This window comes from Camelus ferus, chromosome 3 (assembly GCF_009834535.1).
Source record: "Camelus ferus isolate YT-003-E chromosome 3, BCGSAC_Cfer_1.0, whole genome shotgun sequence".
Lineage (NCBI taxonomy): Eukaryota > Metazoa > Chordata > Mammalia > Artiodactyla > Camelidae > Camelus > Camelus ferus.
Window position 1 is genome coordinate 104093620 of NC_045698.1, and position 19052 is coordinate 104112671.

The 19052-nt window shown below is 38.7% G+C and overlaps 1 protein-coding gene across 2 annotated transcripts in view; it reads left to right on the top strand.

The window, feature by feature from the left end:
- Nucleotides 1-663: 663 nt before the first annotated feature.
- Nucleotides 664-19052, top strand: part of SPINK5 (serine peptidase inhibitor Kazal type 5) — a 121145-nt gene continuing 102756 nt past the window's right edge. Inside the window, exon 1 of one of the 2 annotated variants that reach the window (XM_032477062.1) lies at nucleotides 664-809. The gene's annotated coding sequence lies outside the window, so the exon portion shown is untranslated. The remainder of the gene's footprint in view (nucleotides 810-19052) is intronic. The other variant, XM_014559911.2, reaches the window with a different exon arrangement.

Below are 19052 nucleotides of genomic sequence, written 5' to 3' on the forward strand. Positions count from 1 at the left end.
ATGAAGATAAAGTAGTAGCTATCTCCTAGTACTGTTCGAAGAGTCAATAAAAATGAAGGCAAAGTACTTGATATAGAGTTTGACAGATAGGAAAAATAGTAAGTGCTCCATATGTATTACTTTCTAATTTTAAGCATAATCGCTATCATTACTGTCAGTTTTCTCTAAAACAGGCAGGCGAGATCAATTTGTTTTATACTTTGCTTGGTGATGATGAGTGAGAGATTCACTTGTGAAGACTAACAAGGGAAGGGTCAGGAATTTAAAGCTACTGAGTGTAGAACCAATACAGAAATGATATGTGCCAATGCTAACTCTGCAGAGGGAAGCAGATTTGGGAAAGATTTTGCAATAGAAATTTGGGGATTTAGTGGATAATGAGGTAAGCCCGACTGAGAGTGCTCATAGGAGCTGATTGGAAGGTTCCCACGGTGCGGAGAGAATGCTGTGAGCTAAAGCAGATGGCACAACATCAGATTGCAGTGGGTGGAAAGTGAGCATGGAGTTCAAATGCAAAAGACTGAATGGGAATGCATGGTTCAGGGAACATGAAATGAAACCCCAGTCTTCCAGTTTGAAGTCAACAGTTCCAGTTGGCTGCCAGAATCTGTTTCTGTACAAAGCCCAGTTTGTCCGACAAACGATGTCAGTTTGTAGTCAGAGTCATTACTCAGCTGATGGATCCATCCCAAACTTAAGTCAGAACCAAGGCTAATGCTCTCAGCGAAACAGTAGAGCAGGAAGAGATGAGATTTTGAGATCTGATACACCTGTGAGGAAGAGGGCAGACAAGCTAGGAGGCTTCAAAGGTAGGTTATACGAGGGCTATCATATGTATACGTGCTCTATCATATGTATACATACAGTGTGTGGAACTATATAGTTGGGTTTGTGGGGGGCCCCGGAAAATAGGGCTAATCCATATGAATTGACACTTGAGGGAGAACAGGTAATCATGATACTAATAATGGCTAACATTTATTAAGCAATTACTATATACCAGCCACTAAGCCAGGTATGCATTATGTCATTTAACCTGCATAGTAACTCTGTGAAATAGGTGCTGTTGTTATCCTCTTTTTAAAGATGCCTGAAGCAAGTTGCAGATTTTTAAAATTTGCCCTTCATCACGTAGACAGCAAGTAGCAGAGATAAGATTTGAATCCAGGTTGTTCCTATTTTTATTTTTACTTTTTTTAGTTGCAGCACCTCTGCTCTTAACTACTAGAATTATTGGCGTTCAGAAGAAGAGACTGAAAGACATGTGGTGCAACTTTCTAATGCTATAGAAAAGCTAAAGCTCGAAGGCAGGGATTTCTGCGCTAAGTTCCTTGAGGAACCAAGCAATGGCAGAACTGGAGCGGAAGGCTTAGACCTCCTTTATATGATGCTCTCCTAGAGAGGAGGCCTGCATCAGAGGAGCAGGAGGACTCACCTGACCACTTAGCTTTGTATTTCTCTTGACTGGACCATGGTTGGCCCAGAGCCTGGGCAGGATAAGCCTGAAGGAGCACCTGTGTGACCAGGACATACAGATTGATGGACTGCAAATGCAGGAAGCTCGGCAGCTTGCTCCTCTGTGATGGCCAGCACAACAGAAAAAGTGAGATGAGGGGCAGACATGGCACTTGCCCCTGTGGTCCTTTCATTCTTTTTCCTTACTTGAGCAGATTGCCTGACGAATGATCAATCAATCCTTATTTTACGAGAAATGGGAGCATTACAAACTTTAAATGTGCCATCATTTCCCAGTTGGAAAGAAATTTGAATGCCCTTTGCAGGTGGATCCCCATCAGATATGGGGGAAAGATACTGATTTAAAATATGAAATAAACTTATATGAGAAATCATCTATCAGAAAAAAATTAAAAGCTTCATAAGGCATGATAAATAAGGTGAAAACTTTTTTTCTCAACTTCATGTTTAAGAAATGCTCAACTAGAATCTTTTTGAGAATATGGATGTCCATTAAAATCATTTTCACAGAATAATTATTAGTTACAGTGAAAGAATTATGGTATATCACGTGGTCAAGAGCAGTAACTCACCAGCTGCCTGTGTTATTTTGTTGGGTTGAACCAGAAAGAAGGAAGCTCAGCAAAAGTCTAATGATTAATTTCTGTTGCTAACATTGTGGGTTTCCTGTTGGACCCCCAAGTGTCTCCATAGATGGGGTAACATTTCTTAATATTTAGTTTCAATAGTGGATACCAGGTACAGGGTTTCAACTTCTACTTTCTGAATGTCTATACTAATGGTCACAGAGAAGTATGCCTTATAATATTTTTGCTCTTGTTGATCTTTTTCTTTAAAATATCTCCAGTCCCAACCAGCACTGATATTGTCATTACACTGTATTTTAATTCTGACGATGATTCTGTTTAATTACCATCTCCAGCTCTAAGCAACTACAGGTCCGGTGGGGGCAGAACCAGGTCCCTTCTGTCTCCTACAAAAATGAATTTACTCTTCAAAATCCAGCCCTACCTTAACCTACACCGTGAAGTTCCCATCAGATTTTATTTGATTTAATTGTTACCTCCCTTTGTTTCTGCTGCACTTTGTTCTGTGCGAGTAGTGCCTATTACACGGTATTATAGATGTGTCTGTAATTGGATGTGTCATGCTTTTTGCCATATATTGAATTCATTTTGAACAAAACCTACCTTATTCATAGTCCCAGTACAGCACTGGTAGTCTTTTGGTGTTCTGAACTTAGTAACTAGACCTACTTCAAAAATCTCTCTCATTCAACTTTTCCAAAACTGATAATGATTTTACCCCTAAAATATGCCCTTCCTTTTATATCCCTCGTGTTGTCGGTGGAGCTTCCTCTACTCATTCTCACAGCCAGAACTCTGGAATTTAATCCTTTCCAGCTTTCACCATCCACTCTCTGCACCCAGCTAGTCACTAAATTCTCTAAAATTTACCTTCTGAATAACCACTGTCTCTGTTCTTGCCATTTCCGTGGCTACTTGACATAATCGAAAGTGGTCTGGTCAGTTGCTTTTCAACTACATCTCCAGCCTAACCCTTCCTTTTTAATCCATATTTAGCAAAGTAGTCAGTTAAATTCTAAAGAAAATAAATAAAATCAGATTTTTTTCCCTAAATTTCTTAAAAATTCCAAAACCCATTACCTATATGATATACCCAATACATCCTAGCATGGCAAATAAAGATCTTTCTGGTTCAGGTACTTTTTTGGGCTGATTAATGCCACAAATCCCATTTTTTTTTTTTCATTTCACAAACATTCATTGGCTCCTTATCTTGTATCTAGTCTCTGCTAGCCACTGGCCAAGGCACAATGTGCAATATATATTGGATGTATAATAAGATCATGTATATTGAATATCATATATCTGGGTATCATATATATTGGGCAAGGTGATTAAAATGACATAGTGAAGGCTTTGAAAGCTAATACTAGTAGAGAAGACCCCCTATATAAAATCACCCATAAGACTAGGTATCATATGACTAATACCACATTGGAGAAAACACACAATTTTATGGGCATGAGGGGAGAGATGTCTTTACTTTAGAAGGCCAAAGAAGACATCAGAGAAGACATGTGAGTAGTCAAGCAGGAATCTGTCAAATGGGCGGAGAGGAGAGAATCATTCCAGTGCCAGGTGACAGCACAAAGGTAAGAAGGCCCGTAAGAGCATACCATAATTAGGGAAAGACAAAGTCTAGTGTGTGAGGGGGTAGGTGGTTGTTGTGTGGGGCAGTTACCGGGGAGGGGACTGGCAAGGTCTGCTAGGCTGGATCTGAAGGAATATTTATGCAACAGTAATGATTATGAACTTTCCCTTAAAGACCTCTACAGTTCTTTATTATTCACTCAGAGACGAGTGAAACAGTAATATTTGCATGTCAAATAGATGACTCTGGTGCTCTGTGTGTGATGAGAAGGAAGACAGAGACTCTAAGCACAGAAATCAGTATACAGATAATCAAAATGACCTTGGTTTGAGATGAATGAGAATGTGCAGTAAGGTGGTATTGATGGCCATGGAGAGCTGATGCTGGGTTCTAAAGAGATCCTCAGTTTAAGTAAATAGGACTTTGTTAAATTTAGGTATGCTCAAAGTGAAAGAAAGGAAAGAATATGGTAAGGTAGGTGCATGCAACTGGTGAACATCATAAAAGGGAGGCATGATTCTTCATCAGGATACGCTAACCCTGAAGGTCCTTGACATTCATTTCAACAAATGAGAGGTTTAGGTTTTGACCAATGAAACAAAACATAATGAAAAACAAAACACAGCAAAACAAAAACAGAAATCCCTCTTCTCATTGTCATACTCATTTTTATAATGACAGATAAATGAGGATTACTGTGAACTATTTCAAGCACAGTCCAAAAATATTAAATGGAAAGTCCCCTACATAAACCATTCATAAGTTTTAAATTGCATGCTCCTCTGAGTTGCATGATGAAATCTCTGCACAGTCCCGCTCCGTCCTGCCCTGGATGTGAATCCGCCCCTGTGACTGAGTAGGACCATATGCATTAGCTCCTTTGTCTACAGAGTTGTGAATGGAGATAAGCTTTGTTATTTCTGGGCTGAGCACTTCTCTGCAAGACCCTGCAGAGCACCCTGCCCAGGTGTTACCCGGCAGCATTTAATCTGATGAGTGCTCTTTAGCCTGGGGCCTTGAGTCATAAAAATAAGCAGGGCCCCTGATCTACAGTGGGCATGTGATGTTTTAAGAAATAACTTTTGTAGTTCAAAGGTACTGAGATTTTAGTGTTGTTTGCAATGTAGCATAACCTACCATATTCTCATTGATACATTTGGGTCTTATATGATCTATAAGGTGAGAAAGGTAGTAACAAATATATGAAACAAGATCTAATTTTGATACAAGTCAAAAAATCTTTTTAAGTTTTATCTGTATTTACAGGTATTCTTTGACAGTCAAAAAATAAGGATCTTCTTGATTCTCTGCAATAAAAATTAAAGGCTTTTTAACTGGTACTGGGTCAATTGTTTTGATTTTTAAAAACTTGATTAAGATATAATTGACATACAATAAACTGCACATAGTTGGATTATATAACTCGATACATTTTGACACACGCATACATCCTTGAAATCTTCACCCTAGTCAAACAGTGAACGTTTCCATAACCCTCAGACTTTTCTTTAAGGCCCTTTTAACTCATGTCTCCCACTCCTGTCTCCTTCCCAAGACTACTAATATTTTCTAGCACTATATAGTGGTTTGCATTTTCTTGCATTTTATATAAGATTATGCAGTATGTAATTTTTGTCTAGTTTCTCTCCCTCTGCATGATTATTTTGAGATTCACCATATTGTTGCAGGTGTGAATAATTCTTTCCTTTTCCTTACTGAGCAGTATTCTGTTGTATGGATGTAACACTATGTGTTTATCCATTACCTGTTGGACATTTGTGTTGATTCCAATATTTGGCTATTACAATAAAATTGCTTTGAGCATTCCAGTACAAATCTTTACAGAAAAATATGCTTTCATTTCTCCAGCAGAAGGGCTGGATTAAATAGTAGGTATATGCTTAACTATATACAGAAACTGACTAATTATTTGTTTAAAGTGGTGTTCCATTCTACTGTGTATCAGTGCAGCTGTGTGTGAGAGTTCCAGTTCCTTCACATCTTCTCCAATACTCAGCATGGCTAGTCTTTAGTTATAGTCATCCTATTAGGTGTATAAGAGTATCTAACTGTGGTTATACTTCTCATTTTCCTAATTACTAATGATGTCAAGCATCTTTTCATGTGTTTACGTGCTGATTTTCTTCTTGGTCGAATATCTGTTCACATCTTTTGCCCATTTTAAAATTTGACTTGGAATCCAGTTCTTATTGTTGAGTTTTGAGAATTTTTTGCGAAGAGGCATGAGAAAATTTGGGAGGGGGGGGTGATGGACGTGTTTATTACATTGATTGTGGTAATGGTTTCACATGTGTATACATATATCCAAAATTATGAAATTGTACATTTTAAATATTTAGGGTATGTCATTTGTATCTCAAAAGAAAGAATATGTGCATATTTGTAATACCATATATTTATAATGAACAAGTAAACTTAGTTAATTGAAATTACAACCTTGTAAATGAATATGAAGTGGTTAATTGAGTAATTGATTCACATTTATCCCTTCAGGTTGAGATTTTGCTGTATTATTCTCAGCATTGAAATATCTAAGATTGTTGAGTTTCTCAATTATACTATATAAAAACTCAGTAGTACTGAAGAAGCGCTTATTTGTTAAATCAAATAGTTAAAATACTTGAAAGGGAAATTAAGTTGGTAGATGGACTTTTTAAAATTTTAGGATATTTACACAACATTGTGTGTATATATATATATTGTATATATATACAAATATATATATGTATATACATATACATATACACACACACACACAAAAATTCAAAAACAACCTAAACTAACGTATAATAACAGAAAAAAAAATTTAGGATATTTAATTGACTAAGTTTTAAAAAGATAGCAAATATTTTTTAAAAAGCTATTTCAATGTTATAAAACAAAGAACGTTACCCACCATCCAGTTCTACAAGGATTAAGTCATTAGCAACTGCAGTCGCTGACCAACAGTGTACCCTGAAAGAAATTCGGACAAGAAACAGGATGAGGCACTCTGTGCTTTGGAAAAACAGGCCCCTTAGATAGTTAGATGTATGTCTCAGGAAGAATTTTAATAAACCCAGATTCATACATCTTTCCATACATAGAAAAGTGCTAAAATCATTAACTGAGATATCTGTTCCTTGTGACTAGCAGTAATCTTCTACTGAGATGTGTGCTGGACTGCACATATTCCCTAGCCAAAATTTTGTATATATATATATATATATTGGCTTCTCCCTCTACTCCTTTGAAGCAGTTCCCTCAGAGCTACTGAGAGGCTGTTGGCCTCTGTAAGGTCCCTGAATAAAACTGAAACTCACAACTCTTTTATTAAATTTTTTTTAAGTGGAAGTATAGTTGATTTAAAATATTGTGTTAGTTTCAGGTGTACAGCAAAGTGATTTAGTTATACATGTACATGCATCAGTATATTCTTTTTCAGATTCTTTTCCATTATAAGTTATTACAAGATACTGAATACAGTTCCCTGTGCTATATAGTAGATCCTTGTTGTTTATCTATTTTATATATGGTAGTTCGTATCTGTTAATCCCAAATCCCTAATTTATCACACCCCCACTTTTCTCCTTTGATAACAGTAAGTTTGTTTTCTATTTTTATTTTTATTTCTATCTGTGAGTCTATTTCTGTTTTGTAGATAAGTTCCTCTGTATCATTTTTTTAGACTCCACATATAAGTGATATCATATGATACTTGTCTTTCTCTTCTTGACTTACTTTAATTAGTGTGATAATCTGTAGGTCCATCCATGTTGCTGCAAATGGCATTATTTTATTCTTTTTTATGGCTGAGTAGTATTTTTTGTTTGTGTGTGTATATATACACACACACATACACCATATCAGCTTTATATAATCATCTGCTGATGGACATTTATGTTGCTTCTGTATCTTGGCTATTGTAAATAGTGTTACTTTGAACATTGGGGTGCATGTATCTTTTCAAATTAAGATGTTTTGTCTTTTCTGGATATATACCTTGCTGGATTGTATGGTAAGTCTACTTTTAGTTTTTTAAAGAACCTCTATACTGTTCTCCCTAGTGGCTGCACCAATTTACATTCCCACCAACACTGTAGGAGGGTTCCCTTTTCTCCACACCCTTTCCAGCATTTATTATTTGTAGACTTTTTGATGATGGCCATTTTGACTGGTGTGAGGTGATGCCTCATTGTAGTTTTGATTTGCATTTCTCTAATAATTAGTGATGTTGAGCATCTTTTCATGTGCCTGTTGGCCATCTATATGCCTTCTTTGGAGAAGTGTCTGTTTAGGTCTTCTGACCATTTTTTGATTGGGTTGTTTTTTGTTTTTGTTTTTGTTTTGTTTATTTGTTTTTTTGATACTGAGCTATATAAACTGTTTATGTTTTAGAAATTAACCCCTTGTTGATTGCATCATTTGCAAATATTTTCTCCCATTCTGTAGGTTGTCTGTTTGCTTTCTTTATGGTTTCTTTCCTGTGCAAAACTTTTAAGTTTAATTAGGTCCCATTTGTTTATTTTTGCTTTTGTGAAGCCCACAACCCTTATATTGTGCTTTTTGTGTGTGTGCGTGCATTTTTTCAATCAACAAAGTGACTGAATTAACCAAATTTTAAATTTGGTTAATATAAAATGTTTTATAAATGGAACAATTAAATTGATTAATTTAACTTAATTGCTTAAAAGGTAACCTCCAAGATTTTACTGCCTGAGGTAATTTTAATCTAGAGAAAAGTTATTATTCTGTGGCCTCTACAGCAGACCTCAAGGTGCAGAAAATAAAGGTTTGATGATAGAACAAATAACCTCACGGCTTTTAGTACTGACCCGGAAAACCACAAATTTAATAGCACAAAGGCAGATTTTTTTTTTCTCCTCACTTCACACTATGTCCATTTCCTCCAATTGTCCCTGTAGGTAAGCAAATTTTGTCACCCCAAATTTTGTCTCTTTGGCATGAGGATTAATTTAGGATGATTATTTTTAAGAAACAGAAGTCTTTCTTTTTACCTCTCCCTTAGCTGCCTAAAGAATTTAGATAAAGAGCCTGTTCAGGAATAGAGTTATCACAAGAGATATCTGCAAAGAGTATGAGCTAGGTGTGGTGGGGGAAACTCAGGCAGGGCCTAGAGATCAGAGTCTATTCTGTGTCCTAATGTCTTTGCGTGGCCCAGCAAAGATTTGTTTACCAAACATTTGCTTTTCCATCACCAAGTAAATTGCCTTTCTCCCCTTTGAAGTTCCAAACCACTACCCCCAACATCCTCTATTGTCTTTAGCTGAAGGTGGTATTTAAGCTGAGGACTAGGGCCATTTGGGCAAGTTACTCATTTTTACTGGGTCTCTTCCTTGTATTCGTGATATTCAGCTTTTGTTTGATTTTTCTCATGTTAATCTGTCTCATGTCAATTAATTCTTAGAACAGTCAGAAGAACCTAGAAGGGAGAGGAAAATGTCTTCCTCCATGACACATGCATATACATGAAACACATACATTAATTCCTGTTTTCAAGGAGGAAAGCAAAATCCTAGAAACCAGATTGGAAAGGATATTGCTTGAATGTCTTGTAAGAAGTTTGGACTTTCATTAAAGAGGGTATTTTGAAGGTATTTAAGCAGAAGGATACTTGATCAACGTTGTTCTAAGGAATATTGTTTTGATTGTTGCTTGACAGGATTAGAATTAGGAAGGACTGTTAACAAATAGTGAGACCCCTAAACTAGGAGCCTACCAAAGTGTGGATCCTTGCCGCCAGCTGTGAAAGCATTCACAGCAGAGGCAGAGGGACAAAGTGAAAAGCTGCTTTATTGCTCAGAAGAGGAAAAGGAAAAAAAGGTGCTCAAATGAGGAAAAGGCACTAGTGAGGAGCCATCAGCCAAGGTGGCTGGTAGAGATGGCCTCAGCTCTGAGTCTGGCCATGTGGACTTTTATGGGAGGCTTGTGCCGTCATGTCCTCCTTCAGGGTGTGATGGAGCCAATCAGTCCCTGAACCAGCTTTTCTGGTTGTTGTCATGGCAATCATCAACTGGTGTTGTGTTACTTAGCATGCTAATACATTACAATGAGTGTATAACAAGGCTGAAGGTCCACTGGAAATCAAATCCTCTGCCATCTTGGGCTTAGTTGGTTCTAACAAATTCTTTTCTCTTTGCAGCTGCTCCTGAGACTTAGATAAAAGTATTGGTTTCTATTTAAGGGAGGGGCAGGAGTATGGACCTGGGGGCAACAGCCTAAGTAATGAAAAGAAAATTTGCTTTTAATCAGAATGCCTATAATCTGGTGGACCCAGTGCTGCCCCCAACACACACACACACACACACACACAAATTCTCTGAAGATTCTTTTCAGCCATGAAAATTTTAAAGGGAAATAGGAAAGTCATCTCAGTTAATCACTGAGATAGGCAGTCAGAGTTGTCACCATCCCCCAGTGCCTGCAGGCTTGCCCTAATCAACTGCTTGAGCCTGCAGGTGATTTAGGGCGCTTTGGGAGACTTCAGCTTTTCTATACACGAGAGGCAGGGGGAGGGTGTGGGACTATAGGGTCCCTCTTGATGTCAAGACCATACACAGATGAGAAGTAATTTGGTGAGAACTATTGGTTGTCTGAACTGGATTGATGTCATAGAAATACAAAGCAAAGGATAGGTTTAAGAAATAACTCAAAAGGAAACCTTAAAAAGACTTGGTCACTGATTGAACCTGGATACCAGAGATAGGACAAACTCACAAGAGCTCATGCTTTGGTGATTGACTCCCTTAGAGAACTCAGAAGTCAGAGCATGAACTGACTGGGATGGTGAACAATTACACTATTACTATAAAATGTATAGCCTAGTGGACATATAGTTGTGAATATGTTGATTGTATATCCACAAACTGGTAATCAAAGATAAAGAAATCAACAATCAGCCCTGTAGATTGTGACAGTGCCTTCTGTCTTATGTAGTACTATAGTTCACAGTACTGTGGTGAAAAAAATCCATATATAAGTGGATCCATGCAGTTCAAACCCTGTTGTTCTAGGGTCAACTGTAATGTAATCCTTTTATAGATCACACATTTTTACCAGGTAAATTTACAATTTCTTCTAAATGTGTATTTGTAACAACATTTCCAGGTACTTCTTTGGATTTTGCTGCTCTCGGCTGCATGATCCACTTTCCTCTCCCTTTTCCCATGGTCATGAGGTCTCCTTTTCCTTTGAGTGCAGTAAGTCCTCTTCTCATCTCTTGGCAAAAATGCAATCTTAGAGGAGTATTTATAACTGTGTCTGAAAGCAAGTCTATAACTGTAATTTTAAGCAACTGAGATGAGGTGGTTGGTTCTCATCCCTGTCTCATGAGCATTGATTTTCTTCCTCCCAGCAAAGCAGTTGAAAAATAATTTAATAGAGGATATGATTATTATTTTAAAGCTCTGAATCTGTGATAGTACTTGCTACCACAGAAGCTCTAAACAGTTGAGCAACACAAAATAAATCATGGGGAAGCTTTAATTTAATGAAAAAAGAAATCACCGTGCTTGGGACTGATGACAAGATACTTTCTCTGTCCTTCACCTGTGCAAAGAGGGGGCTAAGGACAGATTAGCACTGGTATTCCTTGACCCCGATAAAGAAAACATAGCTGTGTGGGGAAGCAGGGTGCCTAGCAATTTTAAATGTATTTAGAAATTCTCAAATGGGTGGAAAGCAAAGTAGGGTAGAGATTAGAGGTTTGAGTGGAACTAGAAGGCTGGAAAAAATAAAGATTTTGACTCTGAACACTATTTTGAATCTGAAGTCTGTTCTTTACAGAAAACAGATTACTTTCCTACTATGGTGGTTGTTTTGTTTTTGTTTTAAACTACCAAAACTAAGACTTGGGGAGGTCAGGTTTCACCAACAAATCTTTACCCTTTTTGAGTAAGACCCCTAAGGGTATAGGAAGGATTATAGCAAAGCTTACTCAGTCTCCCTAAGTGATCAAGACTTTAAGTCCAGTTCTAGTCACAGGGTTCAGCAAACTTTTTTTTATAAAAGGTTTTTAGTCAATAGTTCTGGCTCTGTGCATTGCAACTGCTCAACTCTACTGTCTTAGCACTAAAGCAACTATAGGCAATACTTCACTGAATAAGTGTGACAGTCTTACAGTGAAACTTTATTTACAAGACAGGCAGCAGGCCAGATTTGGCCTGTGGGCCATAGTTTAATGACCTCAAGGAACTGAAAGAACATTGGCATAAAAACCAATTTGATGGTGGTCTGGTCTTCATCCTGCTCGTGGCCAAGTATGTGACTTCAAGAAATCTCCTTTCCTTCTCTGGAACTTAGAGTTAGTATTGATTGAACATTTCCTTTGTTGCTATGCCATTATGAGCCTCCTCTGTTTAATGCTTACAGCAGCCTGACACACAGGTGCCATTGTTAGTGTAGAGCACAGCTAGTGTGTCTCAGAGTGACACTTCACATCCAGGTGTGTTTATCTCTAAAGCTCACATTCTTAATCATAATCAGAGTGTCTCCTGGTAAAGCGGTGGATTTGAACTTAATGTTCCCTAACTGCTCTTCTGTAGTTTTTGGTGGAAATGAGAGAGTTCTGGGTAGGATATTTCCTTTTTTTTTTTCTGGTCTGGTAATTGGGGCTCTTCTTAAGAGACTTGCTGAATTTCTTTTGTTTTGTTTGTAAGCTCTAAGCTTGTTTTTGCACTTGGTCAACTACTGGAATGCCAGACTTTAAGGAAACACTGGTGCCTCTCTGCTAAAAACAAGGTTAACCAAGCTTCTCCACCCTCTGCAGAACGCCTCGCCTATGACAGGCTGCCTCTTGCTAGTAATGACACTTGAACTTTAACTCAGAATTAGTGTGTTCCACTTTTTAAGAAACAGTATTCCTTTTTTCCCCAGCATTATATCTTTATATTTCTAAACTAGTAAGAGATAAAGCACAGACATTCATTAAGAAAACCACTCAAAGGCCTCTAGGGGGCCACACATAATTTTTCTATTCAAGACCTACAGGTTGTCAATATTCATTAACAGGGCAGTAAAAATGTAAATACAGTAATTAGCCTCTGCTCATTTAAAAACAATATTCCCCATGAAATAGCTTTAAAAATCAGATTATGTGTAGGGATAGGCAGGGAAATCCAAAGCTTTAGAACCTAAGTAACATATGGAGCAATGTGTATGTAGTAGATGTTCAAGAAATGACATTAGTTATCTTTTTGTGCCATTGCTGTTAGTTTAAAGAGAACTACATTTGATGAAATTATCCATTTAGAAGAGATGCAAAATTTATAAAGCCAGCTAGAAAATAATTTGCAAGATTGTATTGCTATGTTTGTGATAGAATGGGTTTTGATCTATTGCCTTTAAATATTTTGATATTTAGTTGAGAGGTCTATTAGGGAAAAAAATTCTCTAAAGAAATTTCTTCCTTTAAAAAGTGAATATTATAGAAGGGGATGGATGTCAGGAAATAAGTGATATGGAAGGTGAAACTTGAAGGATAAGGAGAAGTAGGGCCAGGGAAAGAGGAGGTAAATTGTGTTCAAGATAAAGACAATTCTAGAATCTAGTTGAGAAGGAGAGAGAGATGGAAAATAAGACAAGAGAAAAAAAATTCAGACAGAGCGCATGGAATCTGTTAAAAGTCAGAGGGCAATGTAAGAAAAAGAGAAGAGAAGCTGAGAAAGAAAGAGGAAGGCAGAGGAGAAAGGGGATGAGAGGGCAGAAAAGGGAACAGAGAAGAAATGGATGGAAAGCTGTGGCAGAGGGAAGAGAGTGGGATGAACAAGGACTCGAGGCCGGAAGGAGACGGGTGGACGGGAGAGCAAGCACAGGGCCAGTTAGTGAGAAGGAGAAAGAAGAAACTCAAGGAAGGAAAGAAGAGGGGAGGAGGCGGAATGTGAAAACAGATTACAGGTGGCCCTCCCTAACCTCCTTTTTTTGAAGTTTCCCCTCCCACACAGCTTCGTCACTTCCTCTTCCTTCTCCTCTTCGCTTCTGTCAATTTTCACACTTGACACCAAAAGGCAGCCGGCGGGTGAGATACTTGAAAGTAGGGCAGGAAGGCTTCTGGGAGGAAGGCAGTAGTCACTGAGTCTAATGACCTCCTCCGGGATGGCAGATGAGTTGCAATGTACATCCTGGCTTTGATTGATGACGGTGCCGCTGGCATGAAGGAGTCTCCTGGGCTCAGCAGAAAAGGGGGCAGAGATCAAACTGGGAGACTTCTCATGCCCTTGGTGACAGGTAGTGGTGCCATCTGGGTAAGTATTTGTCATTCTTGGGCCAGAACCAGAAATAAGCTGGCATCCTGGTCTCTGAAGACCTCAGTTTTATCTTTCCCTCTGCCCCTTCAGTTCTTTTATGATTTGAGAATGGTTTTCCCAATTCCTGGTGTCTCACCTCTGACTACACATATGTTCAAAGTCTCATTTTCAGGAGTTTTGCCCCTGGGGCCTTTTTAACTCTCTCATTCACCACACTCATTGACCAAATATTGATGCTGCTCTAGATGCCAGACATGTGGTACATAATGAGAGTAAAAAAAAAAAAAAAAAAAGATGGAATTTCTGCACCTAAGTCGTTTGTAGTCAGGTGAGAGCCTGGCCAGTAATTGCCAGGGCAGTCACAGCACTGCCTGGGGAGTGGGAAGCACAGTGTGCTACTCGGGGGCTTGGTGGGTTATCTCATCCAGCCTTGTGGGGATGCAAGTGATAAGGCGGTGAAGGTCAGGAAGAAAGTAAGACAAAAATTAAAACTTGAAAGGTTCATAGGAGTAGAGTCAGGGAAAGAGGAGAAGGAAAGTAGTGTTCCAGGCAAAGAAACAGCACGGCTAATTGGGGAACAGAAAGGAGAGACAAGGTATGGTTTGAGGATGTGTGCCATGGAGCAGAGTCCTGTTGGTAAATCTCTTCTCAAAAAAAAAAAAAAAAAAAAAAACACAAAACTCTTCGTTTATAACTTTTGCCGATTTCTGTGGTGTCAATATTCCCGCCAAGGCCAAATTCCAGCTGTCAACAGTTTCTCAGCTTGCTCAGACATTCCTGAGTATTAACAACTGTTTCTCAAGGGCCAGTGGAGTAGCTCTAGCACAGCAGAAGGAAGCTGTAGCCAGATCAAGATGGATCCCCAAGCTCTGGACTTTTTCCCAAAGATTCTGAAAGATAACAAATCTGAAAGTGGCATGGTCAATCTTTCCTTGAGAAAGATCGTGCCACCAGCTCTGGGGGGGAATGGATTGAGGCAGGGCAAGGATAAGGCCAGAGGCAGCCCCTTAACTAGCCTTCCTGAGCTCAAACCTTGACTCTGCTCCTTTTGGCTGTACGAATTTGAACAAAACACTTAACCTCTCTGGTCTTTTGTGTTTCTTTAACCAAAAAGTATTGCTAATATTACACAGGTTTTTGGGGTGAGCATGGAAAATGATTCTAGGGAAACACTTTGTTAAATGTGGAATTATTAGTTTATTCTTCCTTTTCTATCTCTTCCTCTGTCTATCGCCCCATTGCCCTGAATGCTAGAGAGAGCATTACATTGGAAGCAAGAACACCTTGGATCTGCACACGCTTGACCATGAACCTAAGTCGCTGGTCCTTTGTTATGTCATGAATTAGATAACTACCTCCTAATTTTGAAGGCACAAAAACATTTGCTGAAAAATAAAACAAATGAAAATGATTGACTGATCACCTCTATGTCTTTTGCAGAGAGGATTGTTTAGTTGAGATGATTGAAAACTGGTGCTCCCCTGCCCCACTATTCTTTTTTTAGCAAAGCAAGTGATGTGTGAGCAACAGTGAAGCAGTATTAATTCTGACTTAGTAGATAAGAAAGTAGCCTGTAGACAGAGTACACTATGAAACAGAATGAAATCCTGCTCCATTTATTTACTAGGTAATTTAAATCTTGGAAATCCTGCTGCCTACGTTAATATTTTCCTTGGCTGGTAAATCAAATACTTTTGCAAGGTATCTATCAGAATTGGTTTATGTTTTTAGAAATTTGATTTAACACAGTGGTTTCTGTTTCCGCCATCATGAAGTGGAATTGTTGTCTCAGGTTTTAAAGACTCACCAGGACAGACATGGACTGATTGTCTTTGGAGATGGGAAATCTCTCAAGGTGTGCAAGTGGACTGCAGGGACATTTCTTGCCAAGACAAGAGAGCAGGAGTCTTTAAACTTTTTGTGTGTGCTGTAGACAGCTGGGCCGATATGGAAATGGCTGTGGTCTTCTCGGAATGCTTTTAAACGCATAACATAAAATACATAGGATTATAAGGAAACCAATTGTATTGAAATGTGGTTTTCAATATATGACAAATTTGTGATCTACTAATTTGCTTCTTTTTAATATGCTAGCAAATAATCAGATGCTCTAATAACTACCATAATCTCTAAGTGGCAAAGAATATAAATATTTCAAGCAATATAGTGTGAAGATTGCCGTGATTTCTATTCGTGACAGAATCAGAGTACTGTTTATACTCCTGTCTATAGAATAATTAAAATGTATGCTAAATTTTAGTTTGAGATTAATAAGACCATTAAAAAATGTTTAAAGCAAATTACTGAAAGTCATAAACCATAAAGGTTAAGACCTGCTTTAGAGTTGGGTGGTGGGGTCTGGGGAAGATTAGATTAGATAAACTTTAGAGTTTTGTTTGTTTACATATTCTCTAGATTTTATAATCTGTGGTCCTAGAAGATAAAATACATCACTTTCCTCAGCCAAGGTAACGTTTGCCGATAAAATAACGATTGGAAATAATAGGAAAATGTTCTCAAAGACGTGCAAACAGAAGTGAAAAGTCTCATTACCTGGCTTTGAGGAACATATCTTTGCCCTGAGCTGGAAATCCTGGAGCACTTGGGTGAGCTGTACACTCTGGGAAAGTTCCTTCCCTAAGTGGAGCTTGGAATCATCCTTGTGAAGGGGAGGCCAGCTCACCAGAATTAACAGTAAGGAAACCCACACCCAGGCATAAACACTGACCTCTTCAACGTCATAGAGCAAACTGGAGTCGGAAAGGAGGGAAGAGCTCCAGAATTCTCAGGTATCAGCAGGTGCTCCTACTTGTGGTATAATTTTGGAATTGTTGCATAAAGCTTAAACCCTATACTTTCTAGATGTTGGGTGTTCCTATCTATTCAATGAAAGCTGCTAAAAGGCATAACCTTCGGAAGATCTTCAGTCATGTGCACTTATCAGTAACATTTTCATCCTTTCGCCATAATGATGCCATAAATGTCAGAAGGCAGAGTAGCTCAGTCGTGTGTTAACAGGCAGTAGGCAAAAAAACACTAGGAAATGCACAATTGTTGGCTCCATCTCAGCGGTACTGACTCAGTACTGGGTGGAGCTAAGGAGTTTGATTTTTACCAGCATCCCAGGTGATTTTGATGCAGGTAGACCATGGACCACATTTTGAAAAACACTGGTTGAGTCATTAAAAGTGCAGGCTTTGGAGACAAAGGAGTCTGGGATCAGCCCTTTCATCTGTCATTACTTATATACCTGGAACAAATTGCTTAACCTCCTTTGAGTTTCAGTTTCCACATCAGTAAAATGGTAGTGGTGATGATGATGATGACAATGATGATAATAATAATACCTACGTTAGGGGCTTTCTGATGATTAAATAAGATTGTATTTGTATTGTGTCTGAGTACTTAAAACATGGGATCATATTTGCTGTTATTAATTTTTAACTAAGCTTTGAGTCCCACTTTTAAATGATTAGATTTTCCTTTACAGAGAATTGTCTGTCATATCTTCAGCAAATACATTTTGTAATTAGTTAGCTGTTAGCCTTCTGGCCTTGTCAGAGCTGCACTTGGGAAATTTAGCCATGCTTCTCACCTATATCTTTGCACAATTTTATTTTTCAAGTGGAATATAATGCCTATAATACTTAGGGTCTGTGTTACAGGGTTAAGAATAAAGATTCTCCATGCTACTGCTATTAAGATGAAAGTATGCATAAGTTTATTTATTATATTTATTATTTCTCATCATGTATGTATATATTTGACCCAGGGTACTGGACGATCCTCCCATTCTACATTATAAAGGATGGGAAGAAGAATTTGCACTGTGATAACTTCCATGTCTGTCTCCAGCCCTCCACCCCCAGCACAGTCACACTCATGAATCTGTCGGTACACTCACTGTCTAGAACGCTACTCAGCATGGAGCACTTGCTCAGTCACTGCTTATTAAACTGATAAATGAACTTTGTGAATGAATGACAAAAAATAGGCTGTTATTATAATGCTTACATCCTTTACTCATGGTTATTTTCTGTCATTGGAGTTAACAAGCCGTGGAAATGTACTTACTGTATCGTCACTCTAAAATGTCAGGTATGGGCTTCAATTTTAAAGGAATTTGTAAGCAAATGCTATTATCTAATCTTAGGACTTCCACTGAAACATTCCTTTGTGTGGGTCCGGTCCCCATGCCGGGGACAAGCCCATGTACTGGCCTCTTGTGACCAGTGTTGTTTCCTCCTTAGCCTGTATTCCACGTTCCTCCTAGCAGAAGGCTGAGCTGTTTTCTGTTCATCTCTGCAAGGAGCCCTATGTCTCTGGAGAAGCTGGCCTTGCCCACGGTTCTAGGCTGGGCCTTACTGACATGAGGGAAATACCATTCCCCCAGCCAGTGATTGGCTCAGGGGTAGCCTGAACTCAGCACAGGCCAACGCAGCGCCTGTGATGCGCTTCTGGGAAAAGCTCCTCTCTCTGATAAGGTTGCTTGAGAAAGAGAGGGTCTTTTGCTCCTCTGGCTCCATGCCTGGAGCGGCTGTAGCTGGTTGGCCCCCTGCCTGAGGATCATGCAAACTGTGCTGTTGAGTCACCCGTCTTGAAGCCTGCTCCACCTCGGAACTTCCTGTTACGTGGAATAATGACTCCTCTCTGATTAAGATCTTGTCATTGAGGCAGGCTCCTTTCAAACCGGCCACTTTGCAGACTGTGTTAACATAGTGGTTCCCAGGGAAGGGGATGGAGTTTCTGGGGGGACGAGGGGTTTCTGAGGTTTAGCAAATTGCTAAGGAGTCCGTCTGCATGTTTGGCATTTTGGGTGCTGTGGAAGAGACAATTTCTGACTTGTGGAATCCTAAAAATTATTTGATAATTTTAAAAACAGGGTGCTCTGAGAATATCAGAGAGTGATGAAACTGACAGTTGTGAGAAGTAAAATTTATGTTTCAGAAAATGTCCTTAACTAGTAGTCAGGCTTTTAGTCCCCATACAAAGGACTTCAGGCAATATACTTAACCCCTCCAAACATTAGATACCTGTTTGTAAATTGAGTAAAATACATCACTGACTTGTCTCCCAAGCAGTGCTGTTGTGAGGATGAAATGAGATACAGCAAATAAAAGGGCACTGTAAATA